This window comes from Amblyomma maculatum, chromosome 6, assembly GCF_055883805.1.
Source record: "Amblyomma maculatum isolate TAMU_Amacu chromosome 6, ASM5588380v1, whole genome shotgun sequence".
NCBI classification, from domain to species: Eukaryota; Metazoa; Arthropoda; class Arachnida; order Ixodida; family Ixodidae; genus Amblyomma; species Amblyomma maculatum.
This window is the reverse complement of record NC_139349.1, coordinates 1,104,859-1,118,912: the sequence shown is the minus strand read 5'-3', so window position 1 is coordinate 1,118,912 and position 14,054 is coordinate 1,104,859. Positions and strand designations below refer to the sequence as shown.

The window sequence follows — 14,054 nt, the reverse complement described above, 5'->3', positions numbered from 1 at the left end:
CGTTCGGTGGGGAGGACGCCCGGGGTCCGGCCGGTCAGCGAACAATGGTCTGCACAGAGTGACGTCCGTCTATGCACGTGTGGGTCACGTGTATGCGCCGTGTTTCTGTGTGCACAAGGCAAATAAAAAAAAAAAAGAAAAAAAGTGTTTCCTGGAAAAGCTGGCAGCAGAATGGAAAATATGCTGCTGAAGACATTCTAGTATACGCTTTCTGGTACAAGTTGATCATGCAGCTCTTATTGGTCAAACAGATGGAGGATTGGAAGAAGCAGGTCGGCTTGGTGTGCAGTCAGCGTTGCTGTGAAAAGATGGCGGTAGAATGAATAAGCATTAGAGCTACGTGGCGCATAGCACGGCAAATAGCAGCGACCTTTTGATAGACCGTTATAAAGTACACGGGAAATGCTCTATTTTTTTATTTATTTCCCCTTCTCGCTGTGTAGTAATTATGAACAGGAAAAGGGAGAAAGCTTTTATTCTAGCAACTCTGAGCAAGCCCATCGAAGGAGGGCTCTTCACTTGCTACAGTTTACGCCGAAGGGTGATGAAAACAGTATGCACGGAAGGAAGGGTGACAATGAAGATAATTACGATAAAAAAAAAAATCACAAATGCTAAGTGGACGCCACCGATTACTCAATGCGGAGAACGTAAGAGCAGTCCTTTGTATTGCATGTAGCCGTGTTCCATTAGGATCTCGCAAAAGATACAGCGAACAATACCCTTTACACAAAGTGCATCGTGACTCTTGTCTTGCGCTATAGCCTGCGGCAGCCAAGTGCCTGATGTATGTATCGGAATGCTGTGTCAGGATAGATTTCGAGATTTCGGAAAATGAGCTGGAGAGAGCTGCGATATTACGCACCGGTGATAGCTCACTCATCGCCGATCCTAAATGCGTCTCGATATGCGCCCACTTCACACGCCTCCAAGCGCAGTCCGGAGGTTTATCGCGAGGCGCTTACCGCGTCGTCAGAGCCAGAGGGATGTTTAAGGATTACATTGTACACTGCGGGCGGTAAGAGCTTCCGTGTAACCGGATCTTCTTGCTCTGTTCGGTAGCAGATTCAAAAAGCCATCGGCGTACAGACACCGCAAGCGAACGTAAAATTGAGGCGCCCATAGCTTATCACAATTAGGTGCAACGGATAAGTAACCACATTAAAAACTGCCGAGAAAATTGAAGTACACTTGCCTTCATTGAGACCGTGTTAGTGCTCCTCGCTTTCTTTTCTTTTACAGACCTGCGTTGCTACAGGGTTTTAAGCTGCGCTCAATTTATGTGAGATTCTGTGCATCAGGGTAATACCCTCAACATTAACGATTCCGTAAGGCAGGATGACAATTATTTTGCGCCTTCCCCAAATAAAGTGCAAGGAGCCAGGCTCATGATGACCTTCAGCGAGACGATAAGGACCGCATTGGGTTTTTGATAGCAACTTATGTATGAATACACGTGGCCCCACGCGTTCAAGACGACAGCGGTGAGCAACGTTACTTTGTTTCCACGTAAATCAGTCACTTGCTGGTCCCTTCGGAGAAGCATTAGTCAGAAAACGATGACTGAACCACGCAGAGTATAACCAACAGCTAAATATAATGCACTTCGATCAGCTCGTACTTTGAATGCGTAAATCTACGCTATATGTTCTATTACACTATATGTTGTATAGGTGATGCCACGAAACTATATTAATGCCGCGTTCATCGTGGATTCTGGAGCAACCTGACGAGTGCGGTCGTTCACGTTCTAGGCAAAAGTGTGAGATATGAACTTTTCCATAGTTGATACACACGCCCGATGTGTGCGGACGGCTTGAAGCGTGGTTTAACCAACACTGCTTTGGAATCACAGCTGTCCGATTGGAAGGTGCAAGAGCGCCTTTTTACCAGGCCTTTCTACCGCAAGCGTGCGTTATTGAAACAAAGCTGACGAAGAGGTAGCCAGGGGCCAATTCAAGACTTCAGGGAGAGGATTTTATCCATCATTCGGCGATGCGAGGATAGGGACAGCGACGATGATGACGGCGGTGATGAAACTAAACAAATGACATACTATACAATATGGAAGCGGGACAGCTTTATTCCAAGTCAATTCTCTGGGAATTAACATTGCTCTACCAATGACGTCACGTGCAAAACTGGCACATTGCTGGCTCTCCGCTGTGATGCTGACGTTTTACGAAGTCTCATCTGAAAAGAAAAAAATTCGAGGACACTCTGGCGACTAAAGTGATGAAAGGCGAAAGCCCGAGTGCTGCATTCTGCTACGCGACTGTTGCGCAATTAGTGATGAATACTGCTACGAGTAAAGCGAGCGACAACTCTTTCACATTCTGCGAGTGCATTTATTCAGTTAATTCTGCTTGGCAGCGACCAGATCGCGCTCCTTGTATCTTCGCAGTTGTTCCACCTTAACTGTTGTGTGGTTGATTTTACCGGATGCGCGGTATTAATTAGTGAATAATTACCTATTATTCGTCATTGATTAATAATTAGTAATGACTTCGTAATTGGTATTCAGTAAATAACTAACTATCGGTCATTAATTAGTAACTGATCATTGATTGGCATAGGGCCATATAAGGCACGCATTCGCGCATACTGTGATGGTGCTCTGCGATTGGTCGAGACCTCCATGACGTCATCCCGTCTCGACCAATCAGAGACGCCGCAAAAGCGTGACACTTTTGCTGACGACAACGATGAGGCAATAAAGGCTTTCGCCTTGGCAGGAAACATAAGTGCACTCTAAGAGCATGACGCGGTCGCTATAGGAGATCCGCTGGTACACCCTTTCGGACACCCAGCCGAACGATCGTGACTCGGTGACGCCGGGATAGCGATTTGGTTCACAACCCAAGGGTCAGAGGTTCGATTCCACTGCTAAAGCATTCTGACGGCCAGCTAGCAGCAAGTTGGTTGGATTGGCAGTGAAGTCTTTGATCAGCGGTCTTAGATTTTAGGACGAAGCATACGAGTACCTTTTAAAGGAATGGATGGACCCCAGGTCGTCATTTGTCTGGGACTAGCAGCATGGTTGGTGTCACCCCTGTGTAAAGCGCTTGAGCAGTGCATACTGGGATACAAAAGCTGACACGAGACTTCAACGCTCTGAACAAGATTCTCGTGTCTACCTTGCCTGTGAATCTGGGCACTACTTCCGCTGAAGCGCTGCCTCTGCAACCTGAAAGATGCAACTTAATCTGGTTTTCTTTCCCGGGCAGTGAATACCTCAAGCGCTCTACAGAAGGGTGACGCCGATTGTACATACGCCGTGCGCCACTTAACTCTTATTGCGCCGGCCGCAACGGATCATAAAGTTCCCCAGTCGTGTGTCTGCATTTTTTTATACTCATAACCGTCACCATATTGCATCCCGTTTTTCTCCAGCCTTACGCGCTGGCTGAACAGCTGTTGTTTTGCCGCGCCGTGAACGTAGAGGGTGAGTGGGTGAAGGAGCAGCGCGGTGCCTCTCCGCCTTCCTCTCGATATACATATAAAAAAAGGGGGGGCGAAGGAGGGGAGGGAAGCGGAGGCCCGGAGCCCGAGTCACCTATGCAGCCAGCCGCATCGTCGCTCTGTTACCAAGGGCAAGTCACGTGATCCCAGTCTTTCTCTCCTCCTCTTGCTCTCTGTGTCCTCACTTCCGCTGCGTTCCTCCTCTTACGTGCTGCCGGTCGAAGGCGCCGTCGGCTGCACCCTTCCTTCCTCCCTATTCAGTTGGCGCACGACGCTCGGCGCGTGCGGGCGCGCGGCGCAGCTCGCGCTCTGCAGCGAGTGTGAATGCCTCTGATTCTTCAGGAGCGTTTTACAATGTTAGAGGGTGCTTTCGAGTGTACTTGCAGTACTTACAAACACTTGTTGGGACAAAAAGCGGACACTTCATAAATTTGCCGATGATTGATCGAGCGACGACTGGCTGGATCTATGACTCTCTGGTGGATATGTATGTCATTTTCTCAGTTGTATGTCTCGCTGATTGTTTCACAGAGCAGCCGAACAATTGGTGGCTTGCTTTATGGATTGATTGAATAACGGTTGATTATTGCATTGTTTCGCTTCCATAGCCTTATCTAGGGCTGTAAGTAACGCATCTATTTAATGAGCTCGCCATCAGTCTAAATCTTGTCAGTACTTCTCCCAGGCTCAAATCAAACCACATTTTTATTTTGTCTCGTAACAGAGCTGATGGACCATGCATCAAGCCATGGCAGCATTGATACGCTTACCATGATAAGCGCATCAAATGTGCCACGCCTTTAAAATAGCAAGCAGTCCGGAGACAATTACAGAAGGGAAGGCGAGAATTCAGATTGGAGGTGGAGCTTGCAAATACACGCGCATAGCTGACTATAGAAGCAAACCTGACTCGTCGAGTGGTATCGTCATAATTTGATATGGCTGGAGATGTCAGCACACGTATGTGCCCATTTTGGAAAACACTAATTCACGTTTATTTTCATTTGGCTGCGAGCACTCGAACCGTATTACAGTCTAATGAGTTTGTAACAAACAGCTACAATGAATTAGGGCAAAATGAGAAATTGCCGGAATCAGAAACTTACAAGTAACATTGTCATCAGCTGTTGATATCCAGAAAAATACTTTCAACTTATACTGTCCCGCCGGCCAACATTTTTTTTTTTTTCTTCAGCAATGGCAAAAGTTTTGCTTGTCAGCAGCTTTCAGCACTCAACCCCCGAACCCCTCCCCTCCGAATGCAACCTCCTGAACTCTGTCCACCCGTTTTCTTTTCTTTTCTTTTTTTTTTTTTTAACACTGACGCAACACTGTTTTAGGCCTTTAAAGTTGTTTGCCGCGGCACGCGTTATTAACCAGGGAAATTAGGGGAAGGGGGCGGCGGAAGAGAAGCACCCTTTCATGAACACTAGAGGTGTAAGCCTTGTGCCCCAGCAGAAAGGCTGCTCTATATACAGGACTATCTGAACCGTTCCGGCAGCCAGCTAAGCAAGGTGATTCTTTTTATTTATAATCCTAACCATCAGCTACTCATGACCAAATAAAATAGCGACGTCATGTTTTTCGCAGAGTTCAGTCCCATACAAAGCATGCATTTTGCTGCCCACGTAGAGTGGTAAATAATGACGTTCCTCGTCGATGAAGTCATGTCATCGTTACTCACAACGTATTCGACGCGGTCTTTGCTTTCATTGCGCCTCTTCTTAGCCACTGAAGCTCGAACATTTCGGGATACAGGTTTTTGGGTACTCAGCCCTGGCGCCTAAATTTGTTTTCACTGCCGAACATCGCAGTGTTGAGGAGGTGCACGCTTTATAGGATGCACGAGTGTCAATTGTGGGTTAACGATATTCTGCGCGCGCCATCATAACGATAGATAGATGAGTTTGTTGCTCAGCAAGGCAGTGAGTCCGGCGGGAAAGTTGAATATCAGGTCTGCTACTCTGCTTTAGGGAGGAGGAAGATGAAAAGGAAGAGGGTGATGCTCAGATTTCGGAATGGTGAAACGTATATGCTACTAGACTTATATAGAGTCGCTCAGTGCATGGTCTTCATCTAACAGGCTTAAGTTCTCTCCGGTCTGGCAGTAATATTTTCGATACGTTCGCCTTGTTGAGGGCACGACGCAAGAAATGCATAACGACGGAATCACACGTTGCGGGGAAAATGCTGATTCGTCACTGCACTTTGTTATTCCATTTCCCCCGTTAGAGAACGTTGCCCTCACGTCGAAGAACTCCGCGGATGTCCTTTGTGCGAAATGGCATCGCCTGTAAGAAATGCTCACACACGAGGGACCCGTCACGGGTCCCTGGGCCTTCTAACGGCTCTGCACTGCGTCAAAACGTTCATGGCTCTTTTGATCATGACGTCGGCAACCCTAGTCACCACAGCAAGCTGCGATGCCGGGTCTGGGGACGAGATCAGGACCTCCATATCCTCCCACCTTGAGATGGCGGGCTGTCCTCGCGAGAGAGGGACAGCAAGGCAGCCGGAAAAGATGCGGAAGAGTGCGGCGTGTGGGTCGCCGCTTAGCGAGTTGAACAGTGGGATAGCAGCTGAGAAAATGAGAGAGAGAGTATGAACTCTGGATGATCGGTAAGTGAGAGGTGAGGGTGGGGTAAGTCCTCGGTACAAACGGGGTATTTTGTGAGCTTTGCAAACGTGAGCGCCTGCTTTCTCGAGAAGCCCAGATCGAGGCTGTCCTGAACGAGGAAAATTAAACCTCGGGCCAGTTTAAAGGCCGCCTCGTTTACGGTGTTCTCAGGAGCTCCGTCCTACGTAGTAAATTTTGGATGGGGGTGTTGTTCAACAGGTGCCAGCTCTGGCAAAGTTTGATAGAGCTGTTTTTGAATCACGAAATATGTATTGGAGCATCCGAATGTGCAAGGACTAGGGGGTTTCTTCTCCTTCCCACAGGCCTGATAAAAGACGACGAGCTAGGGCGCACGTGCGAAGCCAGGAGCACCAAATCCGCTCACGAGCGACCGTCCAATTGTCGTTCCATCCGCCTAGTGTTGCGTCGATGCCGCATCACAGTTACTGTGCCGAGCAGGTGAGGTATACACCCCCGCCTCTTCTTGGCCTGAGCGAAGAGGGTCTAAAGAACGATGGAGAGACGATTTTGCTTTTGTTTGTGCGTTTCGATTCCGGTCGGTCGACTCCGTTTCTGGACCACGGAGGGTAGAGGACTAACGGCACACACGCATATGTGGCACGTTACTCGACAAAACGGTCTAGTTAGGGTTTATTCAAATAATTGAATCTTTCTGCAGCTAGCGGTTAACTTAAGTACCGCTCGTTTTTGTCTAACTCGCAAAATAAAAGGGAAGAAATGACATCCCCGCACCTTTCCACGCTTTCTTTGAGCAATTAAACATATATCAAGCGATGGAAGAGAGCAGGGTTGCTAGTATTTAGATTGATTGCCAGCCTCGTGTCATATCAGTGTTTGCTGTTTTCCTGGACCTCCTGTGTGGAACGTCGCGGGTGTTCGCCCGCAGCTTTGCAGGTGGCTAACGCAGCATAAATATAAAGGCTATAGCCTCAAGCTGCAACGCACCGAGCGAGAGCTTGCAAACTCAGGCAAACCCGTTTCCGCTTAGCTGCTCGAAAAGAACGGTTGCTTCGTGTCCAACGTCCTTGCGCAGCACCTCCCCTATACTACTGAGCCGTACAACACACACACACGCATTCATTCGCCAGCCCGGTGTGCTTGTCACCGCCGACGGCGACGACTGCAGCAGCCAAGCCGGCAGCCTTCGGTGCTGAGGTCACCGTATTCGCTGTCACTAGGCGGTCGGAAAGTGTTACCCCGAGCGCTGTACACGTGGTTATCTTGCCTATCCATAACTGCGCCTTCACGAGCGGTGTGCCGACTAACTGCACTCGCCTTCGCTCCCTTTCATACTGCCCAAAAGCAACAAACTTTTCCCAGTTTCGCTGGTGCAATGTCGCCTTATTCTTTAATAACGCGTAGGCAGTGATTTCAAAAGTGAGCTCGACTATCAAAGAGAGCCGACGCGAACAAACAAGTCAGCCAGTACCGAATAACAAGCTAATTACCATACCATTAACGGTTTTTTTATCCGGTTCTCCTATATCTGCTGCGCCACACTCCTTCCTTACTTTCTAAGGGAGGCTGCTGAACCGGTCCCCGGACAGGCGATAATACAGCTGTCGCAATCGGCACGGACGACGACGCAGGGCGCCTCGATCTGGCCGTTTAAAGGCTCCGATCGGCTGGATATCGTTTCGAGAATGCAAATGATGCCCGCTAGTTTGTGTGTCGCGGGAGCTGACGGTTCGCGAGAGCTGACGCAAACTGCGGACAGCGTTTAGTAAGCAATCCGCGCACCAGTATGCAGCAAAGGGAGGCCTTTGAGTCGAGTACATGATTGCGTTTGTGCCGTGTGTCCGCTGAGCGCGCATTAAAACGCGATAGCGTGCATGGATACGGGAAAAAAAAAGAAGAAAATGATTGCTTGAGGGCGCACGATATCAGCGGTGGACAAGCTTGGCACTTGATGGACAGGGTGCTGCGATCTTCACGAGACATGCACTTCGCGTTATCTGTAAAGAACCACGGGGCGATCGACGCAAAAGCACCGCCGGAAGGCATTACCGCTGACCGGACCATAAGTGTTCTGCGTAAACGTTGCATCATGCGGCGATCTGTCACAAGAAGCCGCAATATATAAGCTGCATCATGACGCCCGGTGGTTAATGCCAACGGCAAGGACTGAATTGATGCAGTTTTTAGATTGCCAAAGAAAATGCCGATAATGTTATTTATCAGTCATATAGGTTAGAAACGTAACATCTGCTTTACCTCAACAGTTTAAAATCAAACTTCACGAAGATATGTAATGCGGATAATTGCTACATGTAGGGAGCTTTACAGCGCACTTAATGAGTGAGTGAGTGAGTGAGTGAGTGAGTGAGTGAGTGAGTGAGTGAGTGAGTGAGTGAGTGAGTGAGTGAGTGAGTGAGTGAGTGAGTGAGTGAGTGGAGGGAGCGAATAAGCGAATGAATGAATGGGGTGACTTATTTAGGCGCAAGATGCACACTGTAACCCTATTTAAAGTGCACCTTTAGCACAAATATATTCTTGCTCAAATTCGAGTGCACGTTGGAATATATGCTTGACCTTTCGAACTATATTATTTGCTAATGGCACAGACTAGCAGCAAAAGGTCGAAGAAATCTATTCTGTGACATTAGGCAGCGCTGACGAATTGCATCCAGGATCGTAGGACTAGTGCATCTGCAAGGGAAACCCTTGCACACCTTCCTTAGGCTTCGCCATCTTGCCTCATAAATGATGTCAATGCTGTTCGAACAAGCGAGGACGTCAATGTATCTTTTATCTCATCAGATGCTCGCGCTATGAGTAAGCGGAGGGAGGGTATAGAAACGAGGAGTGTTTATGTAGAGGGCGATAAGGGGGAGTTTCGCCTATCAGGTGTTGCTTACCTTAAGTTTCTTTCCCTATTCTTCAAATACCACACGTCACCATGCGTTGACAAAGGCGTCTATAAGCAGCCCTATTGTATGCCGAAGAGAAATCTTCTGCCGAATAGGCTACAGTCACAAATGTGGCACAAGGTTGCGAGACCTTTAAGCCACTGAAGTCACACGTTTATTTTGTTTTATTGCTGCAATAAATTTAAGTTAGAATGTGCCTCCTCGTTTACAGCTTGACTGAACCTTCAAACGACTAGCACAGGCTCTTCTAGAACCAATATCACTTAGAAGGATCGCACGCGTCCGTCAAATATTCGTGCGGCAGTGAATATAAAAGAAAAAAAAATAATCGATGCTAGGCAGGGGTCACTGCTCTCTTTCTGGCTGCTGCCAAGCAAACATGGCTCGGATGCAAATGTATCGAAGTCGGTCCTATTTTTCAAGCGTGTTATCAAAAGTTTTGAAGAACACGACGTTATAGTTCTAGAAAAGAATACCTTCCCACTCTACACATATGCCTAGGCTGGAATGATGTGCACTAACCCCAAAATCAAGCCCCGAAACCATAGGATACAGCGTACATTTAGCTGGGCGCAAGCGCAGACCTCGCTCCATAGTCATTTATACTTCGCCAGTGCAAACTCATTCTCGCTTCTCGAAAATCGCGTGCCTCTCGAGACGATTCGATAGCGATCGCCTGTTACACAAGTCGGCATTCAAACACCGCCTCCGGCAAATCACGCGTAGCGTCTGTTTCGTCTGTGATGATCCGGGCTGTTACGCAACAACTGTTGCGTTTTGTAACAACTAACGAGCACTCGCGGCGCGTTTGCGTTTTCTCTCACAGAAAGCGTTACAAAACAGAGAGTAGACAAACAGTCACCTCAGAACGAAAGCTCTGGCGTAGCCTGTGAACAAAGCCCGCTGCGAAGCGCCGAGGGCTTCGGTTCAACGCCTTTTTCCGGCGCCTCAAAGAGTCCCAGAGCGAAACTCAAGTACATTGCTACCACTTGCAAAAGTTTTAGAACTCTCTATACGCGAAAGCACAATGCTTTGTGTGCCCGAAACAGGTACAGCATTCGGCCTTCATGGTCTGTAATACTGCAAATAAATTTCAATCCAGACTGACTGATCTTTTTCAGCGGCTGGAAATATGTAGCTAACAATTCAATGATGATGTATTTGTATTCAAAATGTACACTTGTTTCTGGTTGTAACGTATTCGTTTTATTTTACGGCTGTGGAAAGATGATATCCTGACAAATTTCTCTTGTTTCTTGATTTGTAGTTGTGCCATTTCTTTCATATTCGCCTTGCATGAGCTGCTCTGAGCATAGAATTACCGTTATTCTGTAATTCCATTGTAACCACCCTGTAATGGCCGCGGGCAAACAGTATTATTAAATAAATAAATACTGTGAGCGCCTTGTGAAACACTCACCCGTTCAAGACGAAACGGTCTTCAAGGGCTACGGCATGAGTGCTTCTCACTCCACGTAAGCTTAACAGCCACCTTGAATGCTCCACTACGCGCTCGAAAGCAAGAACTTTCGGCCTGAATATTTTTGACGGGCACATGGTGCGCATTACTTGTCAAATGTCTCCAGGGGATGTTCACTGTTGAGAGCTGTAGCAACGCGTTTAGAGCCCTTTAAAGCTACAGAGCTTCTGGGGTGGCGCGGTGGTGTGCAGGCAGTGTTTTCGATGCGCAGACAGTATGTTTCAAGTGCCCGAACTGCTATACACTGCTCAAGATTGAAATGAGCGGGTAACGTTTGGTGAATATTGTGCGCATAGAGAGGTACAAAGAACCCGAGAGGGAGAATTATGTTTTAGCTTGCTACGAACGACTGCTTCTCAAGTATGAGCGAAGAGCAAGCTTGTCGAATTCTGTATTTTTCTTTTGCGAGCAAGTTTCTCGGCTGAGTGAGTCCTAATATAACAGATACAAAGCAGGAGTGGAAATAAACTTAGTTTTCGCGAATGGAAAGACGAATATGTGTGTTTCATTTTGGATTCTTTTTTTTTTTTTTTACCTGTAAGTACATAAGTCTCAACCAGCTGGCCTTTCCATGCCTTGACTGCTGCTCTTTTATTCATTTGGACTCACTATACCCGAGATGATTTGGTGGCCGTGACAATACGCTGTTTCTCTTCGTGTTGACACTGGGCCATTGCTTTCTCCTCTGTTATTTTGGCGTGCAGCATAACAGTGGTCAAACCTGACAGGGAGGACAGGCACATAAAGAGATAAAATAGATGTCTTAAAGCTTGCAGACCTTTCCGGCTTGAAAACAACTGTGTTCCGAGCTATTAGTAAGCGATATATTGAAACTCAGCCCCTGCTGCCAGGCACCCATGGCCGCTAAGCAAGCCGCCGTGGCTGGTGAGTAGCAATTGAAAGAAAATCTAACCAAACGGGTGAGCGGAAAAGTCAACACCACTAAGGAGAAAAAGCAGCTCAGTCACAGTGGCTATAATTTTCTTTTACTGTACAACTATAAAGAAACATGAGCAACAAGTGAACTACATGCTGGAGTGGGCAGCGAGCCGGCGCTTATTTCTTTTTTGAGCAGCTGTAGTCGGGCCACACACAAAAAATCGAACTGGCAACACACTGGAAGCGAGCGAAAAGACCGGTCACTTCGCCCGTTTACTCAGCGGTCTTAACCCCACCGCATAAGGTGGGCTTTCCCTGATGCCACAACGCGCGAAAAGAATCGTTTATTTTGCTAACCTCACTGTTTTTGTGGCTCTCTTTTCGCTCTTTCCTTTGTTCTCTTTAGATCAGCTGCACCTGTATTTTTCGCGCCCTTTCTTGTTTATTAATCCGCGCGCCGAGGGATGCCGCTACGCCGCCTGCCGGAAACTGCCGGTGTTGAATACCCGGTGTGTGCAGTGCATTTCAAACGGCAGATCCGTTGGCCAGCTCAGTAATTCTGTGCAGTACGCTTTTAAGCTCTCCTATCAGCCGCTACATAATATATAGTGACAGGAAGGAACATAGCACTGGCCTGCTGCTGCCTCATATGCCCCCTCCTCCCTCCCCCCTGTGCTCGAAATTACTAGGCATGAACATATATGGAATATAAATGAAACATTGTTGCCTTGAAAGGCCGGACGTCGGCTGTCAAGGGGAGGAAATGTGAGAAGAGAGAGTTCCGAGTTCAGTTTTTACCCCCAGGATTTTCCGACATACTTCGAAATTTTAGCACACCATACTTCTTCCCTTTCATTCGCTGCAAAATGAAGCTCCTGCGCCAAGGTATTTAATCACTATTTCGCTATACATGATGCATTGGCATAAAGGAGTGTATAAGGCCATTGGCAGCACGGACCTTCTTATATGCTATCAGCTCGCGCATCGTTGTAAACTATTCGCAAGGAGCTAAAATGTTCACCAGCGGATCTTCGTGACGTGTATAAAGTACCCTATAGAAAGCGGCTATTTGCTGCCAGCCCAATTTAACGGTACAGATATTATGACGGCACGATGCAATAAACTTGCCTCTTCTATCGGTTGCATCTCTGAAGAGTATCGGGCGTTACCGCGATGCTACCGCTTAATTGGTCCTAGACGACTGCCTGCAGACGCTGCGTAATGAAAGCGTTTCTAGGCTATCATTACAGAGCTACCACACTGAGAAGCCTTTGTATCTTGCCTCAATATAGGTCGAAAGTTATCTGGCTAAGAACTTAGCCAATACAGTGCAATTTCGTTGCCTTATGCTTACAGCAAGGTTGTGAGGAAGCGGTGACGTAATCTTTTTAACTAGCGCATAGCGCTTCGAAGACCATAACTGGAGCGAGTGCCACAGTAGGTGTGCTATTTCTACTGTTACAATTTTTTTACCGGGTAATTCCTCGCAATGAAGGTATGCTGAGCACATGGCGGGATGACGAACTAGCTTTCTTTTCTTTTTAGTGGCGACCACTGCAGCTGCAGCTTTTTATTGCATCGACTGACATGATTAGTCACAAAATATGTGCCTCGTTGAGCTCACAGTTTTTAGGGTTAAAAAAGAACAGGCGCGTTTGATGCTGGCGAACTGTAGCGTATACGGGAACGCATGTTTGGATACTTTCTTTATCCGAAGGATATATGAGGCATGCCGCGAACAATCCTTGCGTTAGTAATGTTCGCGTACTTGTTGTACATTGTGAACCTGTTTTTTTTTTTGTTTTTTTTTTTTCCCACTCTGTCATCTGCACCTGTTGCCAAGAATTCTTTGACCCCGGCTAAAGACAATTTAAGACGAAGCACGGAAGTTTCTCTAGGGACAATATTACAAAGGAATATGCAACTTCTAATTAGATACGACGTCCAGAAACCCGTTAAGGGAACATCCGCTGCTTAAGACACTCGTTCGCCAAGCCCGAGGACAGGACATGAAAAACGTCTGAATGGAAACAAAATGCAAGGTGCTTTCAGGTGCGCGGTGTCAATGCAGAACCCCAGGTGTGGAAATTAACCCGGAGCTACCCGCTTTGGCGTCCCTCGTAACCCATGCGTCTGGTGGGATGCTAAATATCAGGAGTAAATGAACCTAACTGCGCGCGTATGATGATACTACACATTATTCACATTTGCAACATACATCTGGAGTTACATGCTTTCCACTTGTGAATTCGATGATAGACAAACTTTTAGGCGCTACCTTCATTTCAAAGAACTCGAGGGCTGCTTCGAGCCTTTCCTCGAATATCCGCGCAATGAGACTTCTTGACTTCCTATTCTTTCTTTCGGTCGCGAAACTCTTGTTCGAGGAAAAGAGAACAGTTGCGTAACGATGTGTGAAGCTTAAGCAACCGACGCTGACGGAATATAAATTCCGAAGCAAATGCGCCTCTTATCTCAACAAGCGACGAGTGATCAAGTGTGTCAATGCGAAGCATACTTCGCATTAGCACACTGGATCCCTCGTAAGACAGAATCGCAGCTTGCTACCTTTACACGGTTGAACCAGTTTTGAGCAGAGTGTATGTACGCAGACGTATCTATACAGCAAAGCGGTTGGTCCAGGGCACGCAGTGAATTCTGGAAGCAGAAAGCTATAGAAGCGTTCGTGATCTTCCACATCGCCGCCTTAAAGTGCTGCTCCCTT

At 47.3% G+C, this 14,054-nt stretch overlaps 1 protein-coding gene across 2 annotated transcripts in view; it reads right to left on the bottom strand.

Moving 5' to 3' along the window:
- Positions 1-14,054, bottom strand: part of LOC146184933 (uncharacterized) — a 91,012-nt gene that overhangs the window by 54,461 nt on the left and 22,497 nt on the right. The window lies entirely within an intron of this gene.